Genomic DNA, 11,276 nt, shown 5'->3' with positions numbered 1-11,276 from the left:
GCTGTTCAGCCTCACCATGTGATACCCTGTGTCACCAAGGGACTCTGTAGGGAGATTCCACCAAGGAGAAAGCCCTTGCCAGATGTGCACCACTTCCCAGCCTCCAAAATTGTAAGACATAAATTTCATTTTCTTTTTAGATTACCCAGTTTCAGGTAGTCTGTTGTAAGCAACAGAAAACTGACTAATACAAATACCTAACTCACTCCTTTCCATGTGTCCAACTTTTACTCATCCTAAAAGGCCTAGGTTCTTCTCCCTCCTGCATGTGGTTGTCCATGACTACTCCAGCCTGCGCTGATCTTCTTCTTTCCACATTACCCTAGCACTAGCCTGTTCCACTTCCCAGCTGCAGACATGCCTAGGAACACACGGATCCTAAATTTGAAGCCAAGTCTGACTTCAGAACCCATGCTCTTAACTATGAGGACTTATGTAGCTCCCCTATGCCCTCGTGGCTTCCCATCCTCATGCCTCCAGAGGACTCAGGATCGGAGCCAAGTGTATACCCCTTGCAGTGTTTTTTGTTGTTGTTGTTGTTGAACACCTTTTGAAGAACTGCCATGTTCAAAAAACCACAAGGACTAACTACCATGGCATCAAGGGCAAGGCATGACTGGATAAATTCTTTTGGCAGTAATGAAATAAGATGGAGCCAAATCCACCAGAGAAGAATTTGTGATGCAAGAGGTCGTGCAGGACGGGAGACAATCCTCTGGCAGCATGGCCTGAGATCTGTCTGAGCCAGCCAGGAAAGAATCCTGGTCATTATCAGAATCTACTGTAAAATGTGACCTACTTAAAAGGTGTGTCACCAACACACTGAGAGTCCTTCCCCATGCTTCCCTCAGAGCAATAACCAAATCAGAACAATGACATTCCAACACAAGGGTAAAAATAGTAACCACCTCATAAAGTTTTCTTTTTTTTTTTTTTTTCCGTGAGTGCACCGGTCATTCCTATATAGGATCCGAACCCGCAGCGGGAGCGTTGCTGCGCTCCCAGCGCAGCACTCTACCAAGTGCGCCACGGGCTCGGCCCCATAAAGTTTTCTTTAATTAATTAATACATGCTATGCACTGAGGGCTATCCCTAGAAAATAGCAAATGTCCAATAAATGGCAGCTATTAATATAAATTAGATTACAATGTCCAAAGTAGAAGGTTTTTCTTATTTTGAAAAATCTTTTTGCTTCTTCATAGGTGAATCCTCTTCATACAAAGATGTAAGGTCTTGGGGAAAAAGTGAATTTTTTTCTCTTAAACCTTCAATTAACTTTTTTTGTTTTTCAAAACTTAAAAGTAAAGGACTTCTGAAAACTTAATTATTCCTTCATCAAATATTTATTCTATACCTATTATGTGTCAGGCACAATGCAATTTCACTGCTCTCATGGGACATATGGCTAGAAAGATGTTGAAAACTTATACAAATACAATGCTAAGGTGTACAAACTATTATGTGAAGATTCACAAAAGCTTTTCTGAGGATGTGATATTTAGGATAAGACCTAAAGAATAAGTTAACTATGTTAAAGTTGGTGAGGGGAGGTAGGGAAAACTGTGGGAATGGTGACAGAAGGCCTGAAGATTAAACTAACATATTCCAGGAAATGTCCTGAGGTGGGAAGAAGAGTGGCCTCTTATTGCAAAGAACTGAGAAGCCAGTTTCTGGATTAGAAAGATGAGGGACAGAATGACACATGATGAACCTCACAACAAGTCAGAGGAAAGATCACACAGAGCCTTTTAGGTCTTAAGTATTTGGCCCTTAATCCTAGAGTCAATGGGAAAATATTAAAGAGTTTAAGGAGAGAATCAACACAATCAAATGTACTTTGCTAGACTCTTCTACCAAATGTTTTCACAGCAATCTGGTTGAGAGATGATGGCAGCTTGGAGTTGGTGTGGTGATGGGGATAATATGCAGAGGTAAGTGGAATGAAGTATTTAGGAGATAGAATGGGGGGGGACTTGGTGATTTATTGATTGAGAGAAGGGAGCACATTAAGAGAGAGAAAGTTGTCAAATAGTCATGGATAAATCAACAATGACTCCTAGGTTCTGGTTTGAGCAGCTGAGTAGATGGTAGTGTCTTTACTAAGATAAAGGACACTAGGAAAGAGGGAAATTTGGGGGTAAGAAGATGAGTTCCATTTTAGAAAATATTGAGCTTTGGGCTGACCCTGTGGCACACTCAGGAGAGTGCGGCGCTGGGAGCGCAGCAGTGCTCCCGCCGCAGGTTTGGATTTTATATAAGGATGGCCGGTGTGCTCACTGGCTGAGCGCAGTACGGCTGGTCACAAAAAGACAAACAAAAAAAAAAAGAAAGAAAGAAAGAAAATGTTGAGCTTTGCATGCCTATTATGAAACATCATATGGATGTGTCCAGTTGACCACTGGCTAAATAGTTATGAAGTTCTGGATAAGTTCTTTGTGGTAGAAATAATCACCAGCATGAAGATGGTAATGGGAGCCATAATAGTGAATTATGCCAGGCCTGGCTGCACCTGTGTACACCTGCTCCCTACATGACAGCAGATTGGGTATTGGCTTCATGCCATCAGGCAGACCTCCACAGAGCCACCTGGCCCTGCTGTGCCTGCACATGCAAGCTTCTGGCCAGGCAATGGCATTCATTCCCTTGAAAGGCCTTCAGAGAGCCATTTGACCCCTTCACACTGCACCTAGGCTCACCTGTTTCCTGCCCAAAAGCTAATCAGACAGCAAAATACCCCCAGAGACAAACTCAGAGGTGCATGTCCACACCTGGCCTGATAGCTAGTCAGGCAGCAACTGTGAGCTTTAGAGCACCAAACAGCCAGTTGGCCCTCTGCGCTCTCACACCTGGCCCAACAACCAGCCTGGAGTCTCCAACCCAACAAAACAGTTCCAGTGTTGGCACACACTCTTGTAGACATCACTGAAGAGGATTACAACCAAAGAAACTATGCAGAGACTGCATTACTTAGTCTACCCAGAACACTTGCCAATGCAGCATATCCAACAGACACCCCAGAACCCATCTATGGGAAAAATTCCTTTTTAAGTAATTCACTCCACAAAATTGGGGAAAGCTCAATTAGATGCACAGATATCAATGTAGGGACACAAGAAACATGAAAAAGGAAGGAAACATGATGCCCCCAAAGCAACACAACAAGTCTCCAGTAAAAGATGTGGAAGAAAAGCACAGTTATGAAATGCCTATAAAATGCAAATAATGATTTTAAGGAAACTCAACAAGATCCAAGATAATACAAATAGTTTGAGGAAATCAGGAAAACAATTCCTGATCTGAATGAGAAATTTAGCAAATATATCATAAAAAAGAACCAAACAAATCTTGGAGCAGAAGAATTCAATGAATGAAATAAAAAATATAATTGAAAGTTTCAACAACAGACTAGTTCAAAAATAAATAAAAGACTAGATCAAGCAGAAGAGAGAATTTTTGAACTTGAAGACAGATCTTTTGAAATTCTCTCTTCTGCTTGATCTAGTCTGTTTTATTTATTTTTGAACTAGTCTCTTGTTGAAGCTCTCAATTATATTTTTAATTTCATTCATTGAATTCTTCTGCTCCAGTAAGGAAAAACAATAAGAAAAAGAATGAAGAAAGACTGAGACTTTTGGGACACCCTTAAGCAAACAAATGTTTGAATCATAGGTGTTCCAGAGGGAGAAGAGATGGAGAAAGGTACAGAAACCCTATTTAATGAAATAATAGCTAAAAACTTCCCAAATATTGGGAGAGATATGAACATTCAGATTCAGGAAGCTCAAAGGTCCCCAATTAAACTAAACCCCAAAAGATCCTCTCTGAGGCACATCATCCTCAAATTGTCAAAGTAAAAGACAGAATTCTAAAAGCTGCAAGAGAAAAGCATGAAGTCACATATCAGGGAAGCAACATTAAACTGTTCTCAGATTTCTCAACAGAAACCTTGAAAGCCAGGAGGGAATGGGGTGATATATTTAAAGTGCTGAAAGAAAAAAATTGTCAGCCCAGAATTCTTTACCCAGGAGAGCTATCCTTCAGAAATGAGGGAGAAATAAAGTCCTTCCCAGACAAGCAGAAACTGAGAGAATTTATCACTACTAGAAAAGCCTTACAAGAAATGCTTAAGAAAATGCTACGACTGGAAATGAAAAGACTATAATTACTATCATGAAAACATTAAAGAGTACAGAAATCACCAGATATGGTAAATTCATAATTCAAACTCAGAGGTAAATTCATAATTTAACCTCAGAAGGCCCCCATGAAGTAACAGTGCTATGTAAATCTTTCAATCCTCTAAGTATAAAAGTTTAAAGTCAAAAAGGTCAGAAAACAACAGCTACAACTAGTGGCTAAGGTACAATAGATACAAACATAAATTAAGACAACAAAAATATAAATAGTGGGGGGTAGGGTGAGAGGGAATCTAGAGTATTTCCATACAACCAAAGTTAAGTTGCTATCAGCTTAAGATGTTTTGTTACAACCACAAAACTCTTTAGCCCCAAGGTAAGCACACACATGCAGAAAAATTACAGCAGATGAACAAATGAGAAAGAAAAAAACACAAAACTTAGTACCACAGAAAGCCAGCAATCCACACAGATAAATAATAAAAAATAAGGAACTACAAAACAATCAAGGAACAATTAACAAAATGGCAAGAATAAATTCTCACATATTACTAGTAATCTTGAATGTAAACAGATTAAATTCTCCAATTAAAAGACACAGCGTGGCTGACTGGTGGGGGGGAAAAAGATCCAATTATATGCTGCCTACAAGAGACTCACTTAACTATTAAAGATAATTACAGACTGCAAGTGTTGAGCTTGAAAAAGATATTCCATGCAAACACAAACCAAAAGTGAGCAGGAGTAACCATATTTACATCAGATAACATATATTTTAAATCAAAAACTGCAAAAAGAGACAAAGAAGGTCATTTTATAATGATTAAGGATTAATTCACCAACAGTATATAACAATTATTAATATATATTCACCCAGCACCAGAGCACACATATATATAAAGCAAACATTACTAGACCTAAGGGGAGAGAGAGATTGTAATTCAATAATAGTAGGGAATTTCGTATTCCACTTTCAACAATGAACAGATGTAGACAGAAAATAAACAAAGAAACATCTGATTTAAACTACACCATAGACCAAATGCGCCTTACAGACATTTACAGAACATTCCATCCAACAGCTGTAGAATATACATTTTTATCAGCTGCACATGGAACACTCTCTAGGATGGATTATATATGAGGCCATGAAACAAGTCTACACAAATTTTAAAAGATAGTGACCATATCAAGTATCTTTTCTGACCACAATGGTATAATCCTAGAAATCAATAAGAAAAACTCTGGAAACTATGCAAATTCATGAAATTTAAACAATATCCTCCTAAACAACCAATGCATTAATGACGAAATTAAAAGGGAAATTTAAAAATTCCTTGAGACAAATGAGAATGAAGATACATACCAAAACCTATGGGACATGGCAAAATTGGATATGTTGATAGAGTTTGTATGTTTTGTCAAAAGCAACAAAAAAGGAAAAATACAGTAAATTGGTACCAGAGAAGTGGGATGTTGCTTATCATGAATACTTGAAAATATGGAAGTAGCTTTGGAACTGGGTGTTGAGGAGAAGCTGGAAAAATTTGGAGGAGGGGCTAGGAAAAGCCGTAAATGGTAATGGGAGTTTAGAAGACAAGGAAATCAGGGAACATTTGGAACATCTTAGAGACTGCTTAAATGGTGGTGACTAGAACGTTGATAGAAATATGGGCTGCACAGATCATTCTAAGAATGTCTCAGATAGAAATAAGATTATTGGAAACTGGGGCAAAGATCACCCTTCCTATGAACTGGCAAGGAATTTGGCTGCATTCTGTTCATGCCCAAAATTTTTATGGAATGTGGAACTTCAAAGTTATGAACCAAAATATTTGGCAGAAGAAATTTCTAAGCAGCAAAGCATTTAGGAAGCTGCATGGCTATTTGTAACAGTCTACACTGAGTGATGTCAGGAAAGGCATGAGGTAAAGCTGAAATTTATAATTAACAAGGAAGCAGAGAGTGAAAAATTGAAAAACTTTCAGCCTGGCCACAAAAGCAAAGGTGTAGCCCAGTGTATTAGTCTGTTTTTGTGTTGCTATAACAGAATACTTGAGACTGGGTAATTTATATAGAAAAGAGGTTTATTTGGTTCACAATTCTGGGACAGCTGCATCTGGTATGGGCCTCAGGTTGCTTCTACTCATGGCGGAAAGCAGCAGGCAGCCGGCGGGTATGAGCTGATCAAATGGGAGAGGAAGCAAGGGAGAGAGAGGAGGTGCCAGAGTCTTTGAAACAACCAGCTCTCATGGGAACTAATAGAGTGTAAACTCATTCACTAGCCCCACCCCCCAGGGACAGCATTAATCCTTTCATGAAGGATCTGCCCCCATGAGTCAAACAGCTCCCAACACTACCACATTGGGGATCAGATTTCCACATGAGTTTTACAGGGGACAACACATCCAAACTGTACCACCCAGCAACCAATTGCTAAGGAGATTAGTACAGAAGAAAGGGGTTATCAAGAGAAGGATAAAAGTCCTGGAAGGCATTTCAGAGATCTTTGAGCCTTCCTCTTCCATTACAGATCCAGAGACCTAGGGAGACAGAATGGTCTTGGGGAACCAGCCCAAAGTGCCCTCCACTGACTCGCTGATCAGGAACACCTTGGGAAGCTTCTTCCAGTACCAGTACCCCAGCTGCTCTACCCGTAACTAAATTGGCCCCAGGTGTGGCTGGACCCACAGCTTCAGAAGATACAAGCCAGAAGCCTTAAGGGCATCCACATGGTGTTAAGTTAGATGGCTCACAGAACACCAGAGCTGTGAGCCTTCAGCTCAAAGGATTTCAAAGGATGTGTGGAAAAGCCTGGGAAGCGAGGAAGAGATCTGTCACAGGGGCAGAGTCACCATAAACAGCCTTCTCTAGAGCAATGCCAAGAGGAAATGTGGAGTTAGAGTTGCATCAGAAAACCCCCACCAGTGCCATGCCTGGTGGAGCTGTGAGAAGGGGACTGTCACAGAGACCCCAGAATTGTGGAGCTACCAGCATGCAACACCAGCCTGGGAGAGCTGAAGCATAGCCTCTGTAGAGCTAGGGATTTAGTGTGCATGCATGGTGGCACAGCTGGAGCTCAAAGACCCCTTAAGCCCATTCACAGACTGGGTCACAAACCCTTCACATGCCAGGCTGGGTCACCAGACCCCTCACACACCAGGCTGGGTCACCAGAACCCTCACACGCAGGTCTGTGAGCTAGGTAACCGATAAACAGGTCCTTGGAAGCCATAAGTTGGAGAGCATGGCTGCATGGGTGGATGCCTGAGGCAGATGCTAGCCAAGCTGTGGTGCTGGCACATACGCACTAACTCCACCTACACAATTTGCTTACAAAGAATGCACCACACCACCCCCAACCACATCTAAGGCAAGGGTCCTGATTAAATTATTCTATTTTCCCAACAATCCACCCCCTCAGGGTCGCTCACAGTACAATCTACGATTCAGAATCTTCCGCAATATTCTCTTAGTGAGGATAAATGACCCTTACATTTACATAACCTATTGTCCTTTCAATATGCCTTAAGGCTTGTAGTTCTGTCCTTTAAACTGTTGGCCCCATATGTCCGGTTAGTAGTCACCATTGGTGTGATCCTCCATAATGTATGTATGTACCCAGTTGACTCTGGTGCGGTGCCTGCAGCCAGAACACTATGGATGAAAAAAGAGAAGAGTTATTGGTACCAAGAGGGGAAGTTCTCACCCCTCTGGTAAGATACATGCCAGTTTGCCATCCTGAGAAAGGATGGTTGTAGGAATCGGTATCTTACCTGGTTTATGATACCAGACTTTATCTGCTAACACTGTTGGATCTGTAGGTTCTACTTGTAACACTATAGGGGAACTCATAATTGGCCATAATGATAATACAAATGTGCCCTTTGGAATAAAGCACTGATCTGTTCCAGGCCATGTTATCTTTATTCGAGGAGACCAGGTACTTGTCACCCAAGGTGAAATTTGCAAGTCTTCCTCTAATTCTTTTCCCAAGGCCCTGTTAAACCTACCCAGCCTATATGGGGAGCTTTTATTCTCCAAGGCCATTCCCATTGTACTATCTGTCCCTGTTGCAAACAGGTTGGGGCCGGTAAGAGAATATTTCTATTCTTGCCATATCCTGGCTTCAAAAGCTTATCTTTAGTAGTGATTAGCAGCTGTATAGGTGCTGTAGCCCTACACAACAGAGCTTCCACTGGAGAGGGTCCGCCCTTGCAGGATCTCTCATTTAGAATCCTGACTGTTGGCCATAATTGCCGTGTCCACCCCTTCAGGGATAGGGGTTGGGTAGATAGCCTTAGTCCCTTTTTTAAAAGGCCATTGTACAGTTCAATCATTCCTGCTGCCTGGGGATGATATGGCACATGTAACTTCCACTAAGCGTACCTTGCTACCTGTTTCCAGACGTTTGGTGAAACACTGTTCAGGGCACAATTGCTGCCACAAAGCAAAGAGGACTGCATTCGGCTGCTGGTCAGTTTTCTTTTTATCAACCCCTGCTGCAAGCAAGTCAAGCCACAGCTGCTTATGGCTAGTCTTGCTTGGTCCCTTTGGGATAAAATCCCGAGTATTTTGGGGGGGTTTGGTCTTAGCCACCTTTCGGACCCCTTTTGCTTGTCTGCTATCCTCTACTTCATCCAACCTGGCTATCATGGTCATTACCTCATGTATAGGACAACCAATGTATGGGGACAGTATGGCCATCAGGGACCCAAAGGACATTGATGGGACATTTTGTAGCAGTATGTTCTTCATGCTGCCTGTAAAATTTTCATCATCCAGGCCACGAGTGTTCACATTAAACATGGACTGCCACATCCCCAGCTCCTGAGTGATTTGGACCAACTCAGCATACGTTTGCCATTTACCCACAATCTTGGACAGTTCTCCAGCATTTGCCCACATGGTTCAGGCAGCTGCACTCGTCCAGTCCATCAAGGAGTGATTACCTCACCCTTGTGCATACCTGCAGCTCTTCTGCAGCTGCTGTCTCAGGGACGGGTGTGTGGTAATGGAGGCCAACTTCTCCATCTCCTCACCAGAGCACATCACACTGTCACCCCTAGGTCCCATAATTGCAACAGCCAAGCAGCCAGGGCTCCCCCTGTTTCTGCCTGAACTGTCTTCCCAAGTCAACCAGTTCAACCTGGGTATACAGGACATAGGTGGTGAACTGGGTCACCTGTGGATTGCCTACTGGTTGTCCCTCTGGTCCCATAGGCTGCTCGTGCTTCATTTTCTTTCTCTCTTTTTTTTTTAAAGATGACCAGTAAGGGGATCTCAACCCTTGGCTTGTTGTTGTCAGCACCATGCTCAGCCAGTGAGCCAACCAGCCATCGCTATATGGGATCCGAACCCGTGGCCTTGGTGTTATCAGCACCACACTCTCCCGAGTGAGCCACAGGCCGGCCATCATGCTTCATTTTCTGATGCACAACAGGTCTTGCCTGGAGACGCATGGTTTCCCCGACTCACCACTGGGTTGGTCGTCTTCCCTGGTGTGAGAGGCAGGAGTGGACAGTTGCTGCACGTCATCCTCCAGGACATTTATCCATGCTTCCAAAAACTCTACTTTCTGCTGCAAATCTCAATCAGTTTGCAGCATAGTGAGCAATAGCCAGGTTCTAGTCAGCAGAGCAGTGGCCACCAGGCACCACATGCTCAAGGACAGCCACATTTCCTCCCCCTCCCAAGGGGTTTTACGTTGTAGTACCTGGTCTATGCTGCCTTGCAGTACAGAGTGCAGCAACCAGGTCCCGGTCAACAGGAAGGTGGCCATAGGGCAGAGCATATTCAAAAGTAGTCACATTTCCTCCTTCTTCCAAGGACTTTCAGCTCCTGTGCCTGCTCAGAATCCTGCTGCAGCTATGCCAATTGTCGAGCTCTTTTACCTGCCCGTAATCCTGCCAACTATGCCAATTGTAGAGCTAGGGCTGGGTCTGGAGCTCACAGACTCCTCAAGCCCGTTCACAGACTGGGTCACAAAACCTTTACACACCAGGCTGAGTCACGAGACCCCTCACATGCAGGTCTATGAGCTAGGTAACTGGCCAAAAGGTCCTCTGAGCCATAGGTTGGAGAGCATAGCCATGTGGGCGGATGCCCAAGGCAGACACCAGCCAAGCTGTGCCACCATGCATGCACACTAAATCCACCCACCCACACACAATTTGCTTACAAAGAATGCACCACACCACCCCCAAACACACCTAAGGCAAGGGGGCCTGATTAAATTTTTCTGTTTTCTCAACAGCCTCAGACCAGGAAGGCCATAGAAATGGAGCTGCCCAAGGACTTGGGGACCCAACTCCCACACCAGCGTGCACAGGACATCAAATATGGAGTCAAGGTATGTGATTCGCAAGCTGTAGATTTAATGCCTGCCCTGCTGGGTTTCAGACTTACTTAGGACCTATGACCCCTTTCTTTTGGCTTTTCAAATGGGAATGTGTACCATATGTTTGTCCCACCATTGTATCTTGGAAGTAGATAACTTGTTTTGATTTCATGGATGGGACTGATTTCTGAGTTGAAACAAGTTAAGACTTTGGGGATGAAATGAACACGTTTATGCATGAAAAGGACATGAGTTTTAGGGGGCCATTGGTGGAAAGACAGAGTTTGAATGTTGTTCTCCAAAGCTCATGTCAAAATCTGATCCCCAGTGTGGCACTGTTGGGAGCTGTTTGGGTCATTAGGCAGCAGATCCCTTATGAATAGATTAATGCCCTCGCTGAGGGCAGAGTAATGAGTGAGTCATTGCTCTATTTGTTTCTCCAAGAGCTGGTTATTTAAACGACCCTGGGACCTCCCCTCCCACTCCCTCTGCTCCACTCTTCTGCCATGTAATACCCCTGTGTCACTGTCACTACCAACAAGATGTGTTCCCTGGACTTTGGACTTCCCAGCATCCAAACTGTAAGCAATAAATATTGTTTCTTTATAAAAGAAATACCCAGTTCCAGGTATTTTGTTACAAGCAACAAAAATGGACTAATACAGCAATAAATGCCTACATCAATAAAGAAAAAATTTTAATAAGAAACCTAATATTACATCTAAAGGAACTAGAAAAACAACAAATTGAACCCAAAATTTGTGGAAGGAAAGACTTAAGCCCAGAGCAGGAAATAAATGA

Source organism: Cynocephalus volans, chromosome 15 (genome assembly GCF_027409185.1).
Source record: "Cynocephalus volans isolate mCynVol1 chromosome 15, mCynVol1.pri, whole genome shotgun sequence".
NCBI classification, from domain to species: Eukaryota; Metazoa; Chordata; class Mammalia; order Dermoptera; family Cynocephalidae; genus Cynocephalus; species Cynocephalus volans.
The sequence above is the reverse complement of the archived record's forward strand: the minus strand, read 5'-3'. Positions refer to the sequence as shown.